The following is an 11,032-nucleotide window of genomic DNA, read 5'->3' as shown; positions in this document are numbered from 1 at the left end:
CTGCGGGCATGACGCAGCGTCCACAAATAAAAGGACGTCAGTACGAAGAATGTACTGAGTATGTAAAGCATGAGCAACATCGATAAATAAGCATCATTAACAACATATGAAATAGCATAGGAGGGGGGAGACAATAATATCATCGTCATAACACTTACCAGCCTTTCGTAGGACTTTCTATTTTTCATACGTAATTGTACACCTACGTCATCGTCCGTATTCCATAATTGTACTCGTACCACACTTGTGCTCATGGTCGTGTACATGCCCTTATTCGTATTCTTATACATAGTCTTATCACATTCATATTCATATTATATACATAGTCATTTCATATACATTGCATTTACATAACATACCCGACCTCATGGTATTGGTGTTTCATACATACTTGCCCAACCAAGGCTCAAGGTTACTCATACCTGGCCCTACCAAGGCTTCAGGGTTATCTGTACCATCTGCAGAGGTGTGCGCCCGTTTCGTAATCGTATACATACTTTATACATATTCATATACATATATCCTACCCGGCGTTATAGGCTCGGGGTGTCATCATAGCCCTTCATAGGCACATGTAAGTATAATAGCCCGTAGGCACCTTTAGCATCATTATTATTATCATCTTTATCGCTACATCTTTATCATAGGATTACTCGTCATATGGCGTGCATAGTATAATCGTAGTACATATCAAGGATCGCGAGCTTATGAGCTCGGAACATCAATCATTTGGAGACAACATACTCATATAGAGGATTTAAGGGTTTGGCCAATGAACCATGCCTTATGAAAGAAGGGTTATCCTTACATACCTTTCCGTCGCACTATTCTACACTTGCGCGTACTCCTCCGATGCTCACGTTTCTACCTTTATTAAAGTCGTACCATCATTAGAATCGACAATTTGCACACATGGATAAAACAAGAGAAAATCGGACAGCATTTCCTTTATTTATACCACATTCCTCCATATCGTAATTCAACTTCCAAACGTCAACAATACATTCACAACATCATAATAATAGCCTTTAGTCATCTACATCATCCACATTCTTAATTCACTTCAATTTATCCCTATTTATGGTCACAACACCCAACTTCGTCCATTCATATACAATGTCTATTTCATGATCTTAACCTCATTCATAACACATTCATATCACAACACAACAACAATCACGATTCAATTCAAACTATGTCTCCAAAACGTCACTATTCATCATTCATAACCCATTTTGCTATTTTCTCCTAATGACCAAGCATTTTAACTCTCAAATACCTTAAACAACATATAATATCATGAATCTTACCTTAGATGCTGTAGGAACAAGCTTTAGTTGATAATATTCCACTTTGAGCAAAACCCTAGTTTTTCTCCATTTGGATTTCTTGACTTTGGATGATCCTTCATGGGTTCTTACTCTTGATTCACTTATTTAATGTTGTTGTTGGCTTATAATCCTTGAAAACTTGTATAATAAATGTAGAGAGATGTTTTAGAGAGAGGGAGGAAATGTTGAAATGATTTCATGAACTTGGTCCTTTTTTTAATAACATTCCACTGATCTGTCGGGTTCCACTATACGGTCCATTATACGGTCCGTATAATGGTTATACGGTCCGTATAATAGACCGTGAAATGGGTCTGTCTGCACCGCTTCACTGTGACCATTTGACGGTTCGTTATACGGTCCGTATAAATTTATACGGTCCGTATAACTGACCGTAAAATTCCACCAGCAACCAACCTCCTCTGTGATGGTTTTACGGTCCATTATACGGTCCGTAAAACATTATACGGTCCGTATAATGAGCCGTAAAACTCATCAGTTCACTGAACTTATTCTCATCACTTCGTTTGATCTCCGATCCTTGCGGAACCTTCTTAACACTTGTTCGACACTTCAATACCAATCTAAGGGACGTTATAACTCTTCTCCAAGACATCACTAAGTCCTGGCTAACTCGATGCTCGTAATCCCTTTCCGATATTCGTTCACTTGCGTACCAACAGAAAATTTCGGAGGTGTAACATTCTTCCCCTCTTAAGAACATTCGTCCTCGAATGTTAGGCACTCGGGGATTCTACAGAAATTTCGCCAGAGTTTCCCCTATAATATGGCACTACCAACCTGTCACAACAACCTATAATATCGATGCCTCACAGGGCCACAACACAATAGCATTTAAAATTTGGCCACACACGACCCAAAAGCATAAAAATGAAACATACATACCTTATGATCTTGACATCTCATCTTGGACTTCCTCCAAGGGCTGAAATAAATGTGGGTATTTGGACCGCATACTTTCTTCCGCTTCCCATGCCATTTCCTCTCGATTGTTATTCCTCCATAAGACCTTAACTGAGGCCACTTCCTTGTTTCTAAGTCTCCGTACTTGCCTATCTAGTATAGCAATGGGTATCTCTTCATAAGTCAATTTCTCTGTCACTTGCACATCATTCACTGGGACGATCTTAGTAGGATCTCCAACACATTTCCGAAGCATCGAAACATGAAATACTGGATGAACTGACTCCAAGTCTGGAGGTAGATTTAACTCATAGGCCACTTTGCCTATCTTGCGTACAATTTCGTATGGCCCAATATACCGGGGACTGAGCTTCCCTCTTTTGCCAAATCTCATCACGCCCTTCATCGGCGACACTTTCAAGAATACCCAATCTTTCACTTCGAACTCTAAGTCTCTTCGATGATTATCCGCATAAGACTTCTGACGACTTTGAGCCACTAGCAACCGATCTTGTATGAGCTTAACTTTCTCTATTGCTTGCTGGACCAAGTCTGGCCCTATCAACTTCGTTTCTCCGGTTTCAAACCACCCTATTGGGGATCTACATGTTCGCCCATATTATTGTAAGAAAATTCAATGAGTGGCAAATGATCATCCCAACTTCCTCCAAAATCTATCATACATGCTCGTAACATATCTTCGAGAGTCTGGATGGTGCGTTCGGCCTGCCCATCGGTCTGTGGGTGAAACGCCGTGCTAAGGCGCACTTGGGTCCCTAAAACCTCTTTGAAAGAGTCACAAAACTTAGCTGTGAACTGAGTCCCTCTATCGGAGATAATAGATACCGGAACGCCATGGAGTCTCACTATCTCTTTAAGATAAAGCCTCGCATAATCTTCTGCCACATAGGTCGTCCTGACCGGTAAGAAATGAGCTGACTTTGTGAGTCTATCCACAATCACCCATATGGAATCTTACTTACGTCGAGAACGGGGTAACCCTGTAATGAAATCCATATTAATCACTTCCCACTTCCAAGTTGGGATTTCTATAGCTTGCAATAATCCACCCGGCTTTTGGTGTTCAATCTTCACTTGTTGGCAATTAGGACACTGAGCTACGAATTCTGCTATATCTTTCTTCATTCCATTCCACCAGTATATAGACTTAAGATCATGATACATCTTCGTCGCTCCGGGGTGAACGGAGTAACGGGAACAATGAGCTTCCCTCAATATTTGGTGACGTAGACCTACCACATCGGGAACACATAACCTGCCTCGACATCGGAGAACTCCGTCTTCCGAAATATCAAATGATGACTCCTCCTTCTGAGGGAGTGTATCTCTGTACTGCATTAGCATGGGATCCTCATATTGTCGCTCTTTTACTTTCGCTACTAGAGATAAAACTGTTGAATTCTGAATAGTGGTCCCCCGGCTACCTGAGTCCATCACTCGAACTCCTAGGCTAGCTAGCTGTTGGAGCTCACGGGTCATTTCTCCCTTCTCTTGTCGCACTTCACATAGACTTCCCATGGATCTTGTATCACATAGACTTACGGGTGATACAAGATGTCAACATCGTAATCCTTTAGCAACTCCAACCATCGTCGTTGTCGCAAATTCAACTCTTTCTGCTTGAAGATATACTGAAGGCTCTTATGATCTGTATAAATATCCACATGGATACCATATAATAATGTCGCCATATCTTTAATGCATGGACCACCGCGGCCAATTCTAAGTCATGGGTAGGATAATTCTGCTCATGTTTCCGCAATTGCCTTGAAGCATACGCAATCACTTTGCCATGTTGCATCAACACACAGCCTAGCCCAACACCTGAAGCGTCGCAATACACAATGTATCCTTCCAATCCCTCTGGAAGTGTCAGAACTGGGGCAGAAGTCAATCGGTCTTTCAACTCTTGGAAACTACGCTCGTAAGCATCTGTCCATTGAAACTTAGCTGACTTCTGAGTCAACTTGGTGAGTGGTGCAGAAATAGAGGAAAAACCTTCAACGAATCTCCTGTAATAACCCGCTAAGCCCAGAAAGCTACGAACCTCTGTAGGAGTTGTGGGCCTTGGCCAAGTCTTCACGGCCTCAATCTTTTGGCTATCCACTCGAATACCATCGGCTGAAACAATGTGCCCTAAAAATGCCACCGAGTTCAACCAAAACTCGCATTTGGAAAACTTTGCAAATAATTCTCAGGTTCGAAGAACTCCAAGGACAATACGCAAATGATCCGCATGTTCTGCCTCAGATCTAGAATACACCAAGATGTCATCAATAAATACTATCATAAATAAATCCAGGAAGGGCCTGAACACATTATTCATCAAATCCATGATTACCGTCGGCGCGTTAGTTAACCCAAACGACATCACTCGGAACTCAAAATGACCGTATCTTGTTCTGAAAACTGTCTTAGGGATATCTTTCTCCCTAACTCTTACTTGGTGATACCCGGACCTCAAATCGATCTTTGAAAACCACTTGGCACCTTGCAATTGATCAAATAGATCATCAATCCTCGGAAGAGGATATTTTTTCTTAATCTTCACCTTATTTAATTGTCGATAATCAATGCACATTCTCAAGGAGCCATCCTTCTTTCGGACAAACAATACAGGGGCTTCCCATGGGGAAACAATACAGGGGCTCCCCATGGGGATGAACTGGGCCTAATAAAGCCTTTATGAAGCAAGTCTTTCAATTGCTCCTTCAACTCTTTCAATTCTGCGGGTGCCATTCTATAGGGAGGAATAGATATGGGTTTAGTGCCTGGCAACACATCAATAGCAAAATCGATCTCTCGCTCGGGAGGAAGGCCTGGATGCTCTTCCGGGAACACATCCAGAAATTCGTTCACTACCAGAACTGACTGAAGAGTCGGCGACTCAGCTTCTACATCTTGAACTCGCACTAGGTGATAAATACACCCTTTCATGATCATCTTCCTTGCCTTTAGATAGGAAATAAACCTACCTTTTGGTGATGCCGCATTCCCTTTCCATTCTAAGACTGGTTCTCCCGGAAACGAACCATCTTCATTCGGCAATCAACATTGGCGTAACAAGAAGCCAACCAATCCATGCCCATAATAACGTCAAAATCTACCATTTCTAGCTCATGAAAATCAATCATGGTACGACGATCACAAATCACAATCACACAATTCCTATATACTCGGCTAGCTATTACCGAGTCACCCACGGGTGTAGACACCTCAAAAGGTTTGATAGACTCCGGCTCAATTATAAATCGACCCGCAATATATGGAGTAACATATGATAATGTGGATCCCGGATCAATCAAAGCATATACATCATGAGAGAATACCGATAACATACCTGTGACCACATCAGGAGAAGACTCAAGATCTTAGCGTCCAGCCAAAGCATAAATACGGAGCTGAGGACCGCTAGCACTGGGAACTCTGCCTCTACCTCTACTATGGCCGACTGGCACATGTGAACCTGGCCCCGTAGGGCGTACAGATGCCGAAGATCCAGCTACCGACCCTGATGGCTGGGTCCTACCTCTACCATGCACTGAGGGGCAATCACGCATAATATGACCTGGTCGACCACATGAATAGAAACCATCTGAAACCAATCGGCATTGACCCCAATGCGACTTCCCACACTGGGAACATCATGGTATAGGTGGCCTTGACTGGCCTGAATCCCCTCTAAACTGGGACCCCGAATAATTCTGACTCGGCCCGGGATGAGTAGATCTATCAAGGCCCTGGCCTGAAACCCGCGGAGGTGCACTAGTCATAGAGTAGCCTGAATGCCTGGGAAACAGCTGCCTGTGCCCGCCTTTGGACTCACTCATTGGGCCTGAAGATCTGGCCCTCTTACTATGACCCCTATCCTGCTCGCGTTCACTTCTCCGCTGTTGTAGGCTTTCTTCTAAGTTCTGAGCATATGCCTGAATGCGTGCAATATCCATACCGTCCTGAAGGGATGCAGTCAAGCATTTATCCATCAAGTGTGGCCCTAGGCCGTTTACAAATCGGTGTACCCGGTCACCCATATCCGCTACCATGGCCGAAGCATACCTAGCTAAGGAATTGAAGCGGAGGCTATACTCGAGGGTACTCATACTACCTTGCCTCAAGTTCGAAATTTGATGAATCCTTGAGTTAATGAGCAATTAGTTGATGGGTGTTGATGACCTAGTGTTTAATGTGATATTTTACCCCCGAGTTTCCCATTTTTCCCTTGTGGAGACGTTTTCCCAAATTCTAGGGTTGATTTTGACCTAATTTGAATGATATAAATGTAGGTATCAGTATTCATGATTTCTAATCTAGATTTCAAATATGCCTAGACTTCTAGGATCTTGAGGCTCAGCGGAAGGGTAAGGCTATAGAGTGATTGTGGGTGTTGTTGTTCGACCATCCAGGTAGGTTATGACTTACCCTTGGTGAGACTTCATGTAGCGAAGCATATATTTAGGTTATATTGTCGGAGAAAACATGTAAACCTTTGGGTATGAAGTTGGGTTGGATATTGTCTTAGGTTGGGCCCTATTGCGTGGTTAGGGCTAGCCACCCCGTTGTGTTGTGACTTGATTGTTCTATTGTGTTGGCTTTATGCCACGTGTAGTTAGTAGGTATTGGAATCTGTTGTTCCATATTGATTTTGATATTGTAGTATCTTACGAGTTGATGTTGATACGAGGATAGAGTTCTATATGACTTGTGTAGTCTTTCCTGATAATGTTAGCGTACCCATGTTGTTACTTGTGAAAACCCCAGGGTGGTGTGGGTCCCTCAGGGTGGTGTTGGTGAAAACCCTCCGTGGGCAAAATCTGGAGTCTCGTCTGTCTGTTGGGGAAAGATCCGGGACGAGTAGCACTTAGACTTTACGAGTCACCTTGGGTTGTGCTACCGAGACGTGGAGGTATTCCGTTCGGAGTACATATGTACACAGCCTTACATTTGCATTCATACATTATTGCATTGCATTGCATCATTGACTTTTATTGTGATGATTTGGTGCTTTACTTGTGATGTTGGTTTCGAATTGGACATATTGAGACTTGGCACAGTTGGGTTTAGATGCTCTACTTAGGCGATGACGTGTACTTGGTTCCGACTATTTTTGACTTATACTTGTTGATTTGTCTGATTATCTTGCTTTATTGTCTGGATTATGTTAGCTATACTTAGTCAGCCGATGATACCTACCAGTACTATGATTTTGTACTGACCTGCACTTGCTGCATTCTTTTATGAATGCAGAGTTCTAGGTTGGGTCCTCTTCCATCTCCCGTGGCTGATAGTCGTCATCAGCATAGCATCAAGTCCCTAAGGTTAGCACGAGTCGCTCGTTGCCTTGAAGACTCCTCTTATTATTATGTCTTACTTTCTTCTCTGAGGCATAGACATATTGATGTATTATTATATTCCAGACTGGTATAATTTCACTTAGATGCTCTTGTATGGCTTAGACCAGACCCTGGGGGTATTTTCCTTATTTTCTCACTATTTATATTTTATTGTGAGACTTACGTAATTATTCTTTTCCGCTTGATTAGTTATTTATTTATGTCTTTACTTATCGTAGGGTTGAGGGTTCTCTTATTGAGGTGGGAAAGGTAAGTGCCCGCACGACTTAGTCAAAATGGGTCGTGAAAAGTTGGTATCAAAGCCTTAGGTTATCCGGTCTATAATACAAGAGCGTGCCTAGTAGAGTCTCGTGGATCGGTACGATGAGCTCCGTACTTATCTGCAAGAGTTTATAAGACATTTAGGAAAATTTGAATTCTTTCATTCTCTCATGCGACTTTATTCAAATTGGTATCTGAACTTTCTTATCTTAACCACCCACGGAGGGTGGACACTCGTTCTTAAATTCTTATGCGAATGGTTGATCTATGACGTGTGGTGGCTTGGTGTGAGATGTGTTATTCTTATTCAGGAAGGTGATCAAGTTCAGCCTCTAGTTATGGCCTGAGATTTCGATGGTGTGGAGTTGCGGTTAGACTCATTTTTTGTTGGAGTTCGTCAGAAATGGGAAGATAGTTCAGAGGGTTACAGGGTCTCCATGTTTCAGCATTGGGTTGCTCAGAAGTGACAAAGTGCAATTATGTCTTAAAAATAGTGGGTTGCTCGATGAAATGATCGGTTTGACTTCAGCTTCGTCAGGGCTTTATGATGGTGTGCGCGACGCTGGTGAACCAATGGTGGTCAACGATTTACCAATGGTAGATTATTAGACTTCGGTATGTGAGAACAAGTGTAAGTTCAGTGATGACCAATGAATGTGAGCAAATGTATTGTGATCGCGGGTAATAAAGAAAAGAAGTTGACAATAAGGACAGGAAGGAAGATTTTGTGCAAGTGTGTAGTGAAGTAAGACTTCTTAGAATATCTTGGATATGAGTACTTTTCGTGATATTGGGAAAGAAAAAATTGGTATCTGACACGGTTGTAAGAATAAGGTTGCGACGGGTGCTAAGGGTCATTCTTGATATAAGCTCGTTATGTTAAAGGACTACTCTGTTAGTAAGTGAATTCTATGGTCTCAACGTTGGTCGGTAAATTTGACTGGGTTGTAGGTTTCTGAGAAGGTAGTGATCGACTAATAGAAATGACTTCAATTATGGGTGTATGCGATGAGTTAATGACTTGGGAAATTACTGGTTGCCACACTTCAATTTGAGGAGAAGTATTGATATTGTTTATGGTTCGTTCAGCTCAGAGGGATGATTGGTTTAGAGGATCGAGTGGATTTGAGTGTTGTTAGTTAATAGTGATGGAGTGATTTGAGATGGAATACGGGAACTGAAGGTTACAATCAGAGGTGTCAAAATGGGCTGGCCCAGCCCAACCCAGCCCAGCCCTAAAGGACCAAAGAATTAAATGGGCTAGGACGGGCTAACCCTTTTAATTGAAGGGCCTACAAAATGGCAGCCCAACACATCCCTAAGCGGGCCACGGGCTAGGACGAGCTATCCCTTTAAGTCTTTTCGTCTTCCGAAATAACATTTTTTAAGAGAATTTTGGTACAATTTGAACATGAAACTTTTGCAAAATTGAATCTTCTAGCACCCGTTCTTGCGCTAATCTATATCATAGAAGAAAAAATTCAAAAGAACAAATATAAATTATTATTTTTAATCACTAATTCAGATCACATTCAAATGAAATTAAAAAAAATATAAATTCTAAGACTAAAAAGTATTACTCCAGTTTCTAATTACTACTTAGTAGTAAGTACATTCTTTTTTCTCATTACGTTTTATCTTTTTGTTTAATTTACATTTATTTTTTAAAAATTAATTAATTTATTATTCTTTTCTGGCCTCAAGGGCTGGCCTCAGCATAACACATGAGGCCGGCGGGCAGAGAGAGGCTGGACTTTTGAGCCTCACCTCTATATGGGCCAAAGAAATCTTAGCCCAACCCTACTTAAATAAAGGGTTGGGTTAGCCGGCCTCGCGGGCCAAGCCCATATTGACAACTCTAGTTACAATGAGGCATCTTGCTATCGAGTTTAGGAGATTGAAGTTTGTAAGACTTGAGGTGAGGTAACATGAGTACGTGAGTTGTGTTGGATTGCAAGGGCACTATATCATGACGTACAGTAAATGAGTGATCGATGTGGTTGATCAGGATCTGCGAGGTTAAGGGCAGCAAGAAAATCGTGGAAACAAGAGTTATAATGTGAGAGCTTGGTTGCAATTGTACAATGCCGACTGGGCTTAAGAGTTTATGGGTGAGTTGGTATGTTCGGTTATGTCATAGACTAATAGGGATTAGTGGTGTACTAAGGTTGGGAACCTTGTATTTGGTTGTGTAAAATTGTCTAGATCCTGTTACTAGCGATGTTAGAAAAGGGATTGGCGTGCCAGTGGTTAGAGGTGTTCAGATTTGATAACTGAGGTAAGAGGTGATTCTTCGAGGGCTAGTAACATTAAGGGATTAGTGAACATGGATACTTGAAATGGTAGGTTCGCAATGCACTCGAATGCATTTTGGGACTTGGGTTGGGAAATTGGAATTAAGCTATCGTAGGTTGACTCGGTCAATGAGACCTCTGTTTGAAATTCCGAGACTACGAGCGTGTTCGTAGCGTGTTTTTAAGTGTGTATATGTATGTGGTATGTGAGCAGATGGCCTCGGGAATTAGTCCAAAAATCGGATTGAAGTGTGTAACTTGGTGAAGTTTTTGGTGTCTGCTTTGGTGGCACCAGCACCGCGGCAATGGTACCGTTGTAGCGGTCCTGGCCATTTACGCTTGACCGCTGTAGCGGTCAAGGCACAACTGGGGCGGCGCCGCTGAAGCGGTCTAAGTGACCGCAGGAGTGATAATCGGGAAGTGACTGGGGTATTTAAATGATATAAAACCCCAAGTCTTTTCATTCATTGTTAATCCGAAAGTGGGTCATATTGAGAGAATTTCTAGAGGAGTATTGGTGAAGATTCTTGGTGGTAAGCTCTCCTAACATTCTTGCTATTTCATTGTTTCTAATCATCTTAAGGATTCCTTTTTCCTTGTTAGCCCTTAGTAATAGAAGATTAAAAGCGGGTTTTGATGGATTTTATATTTAGGTTTATTAATGAGGAAATTGATGGGTTTATGCTAGATTGTAATGTATCTAAGGTTATTAATCATATATCTTCTATTATTAGTGTTGAATCCTTGAATCTAAGAGTTAAGGTTTATACCCAAAATTGAGGGTTTTGCTTGAAATTCGAAATTGGATGAATCCTTGAGTTAATTAGAAATTAGTTGATGGGTGTTGATC

The sequence above is a fragment of the Lycium barbarum genome, chromosome 5 (assembly GCF_019175385.1).
Source record: "Lycium barbarum isolate Lr01 chromosome 5, ASM1917538v2, whole genome shotgun sequence".
NCBI lineage: Eukaryota > Viridiplantae > Streptophyta > Magnoliopsida > Solanales > Solanaceae > Lycium > Lycium barbarum.
Note: the sequence above shows the minus strand (reverse complement) of the source record.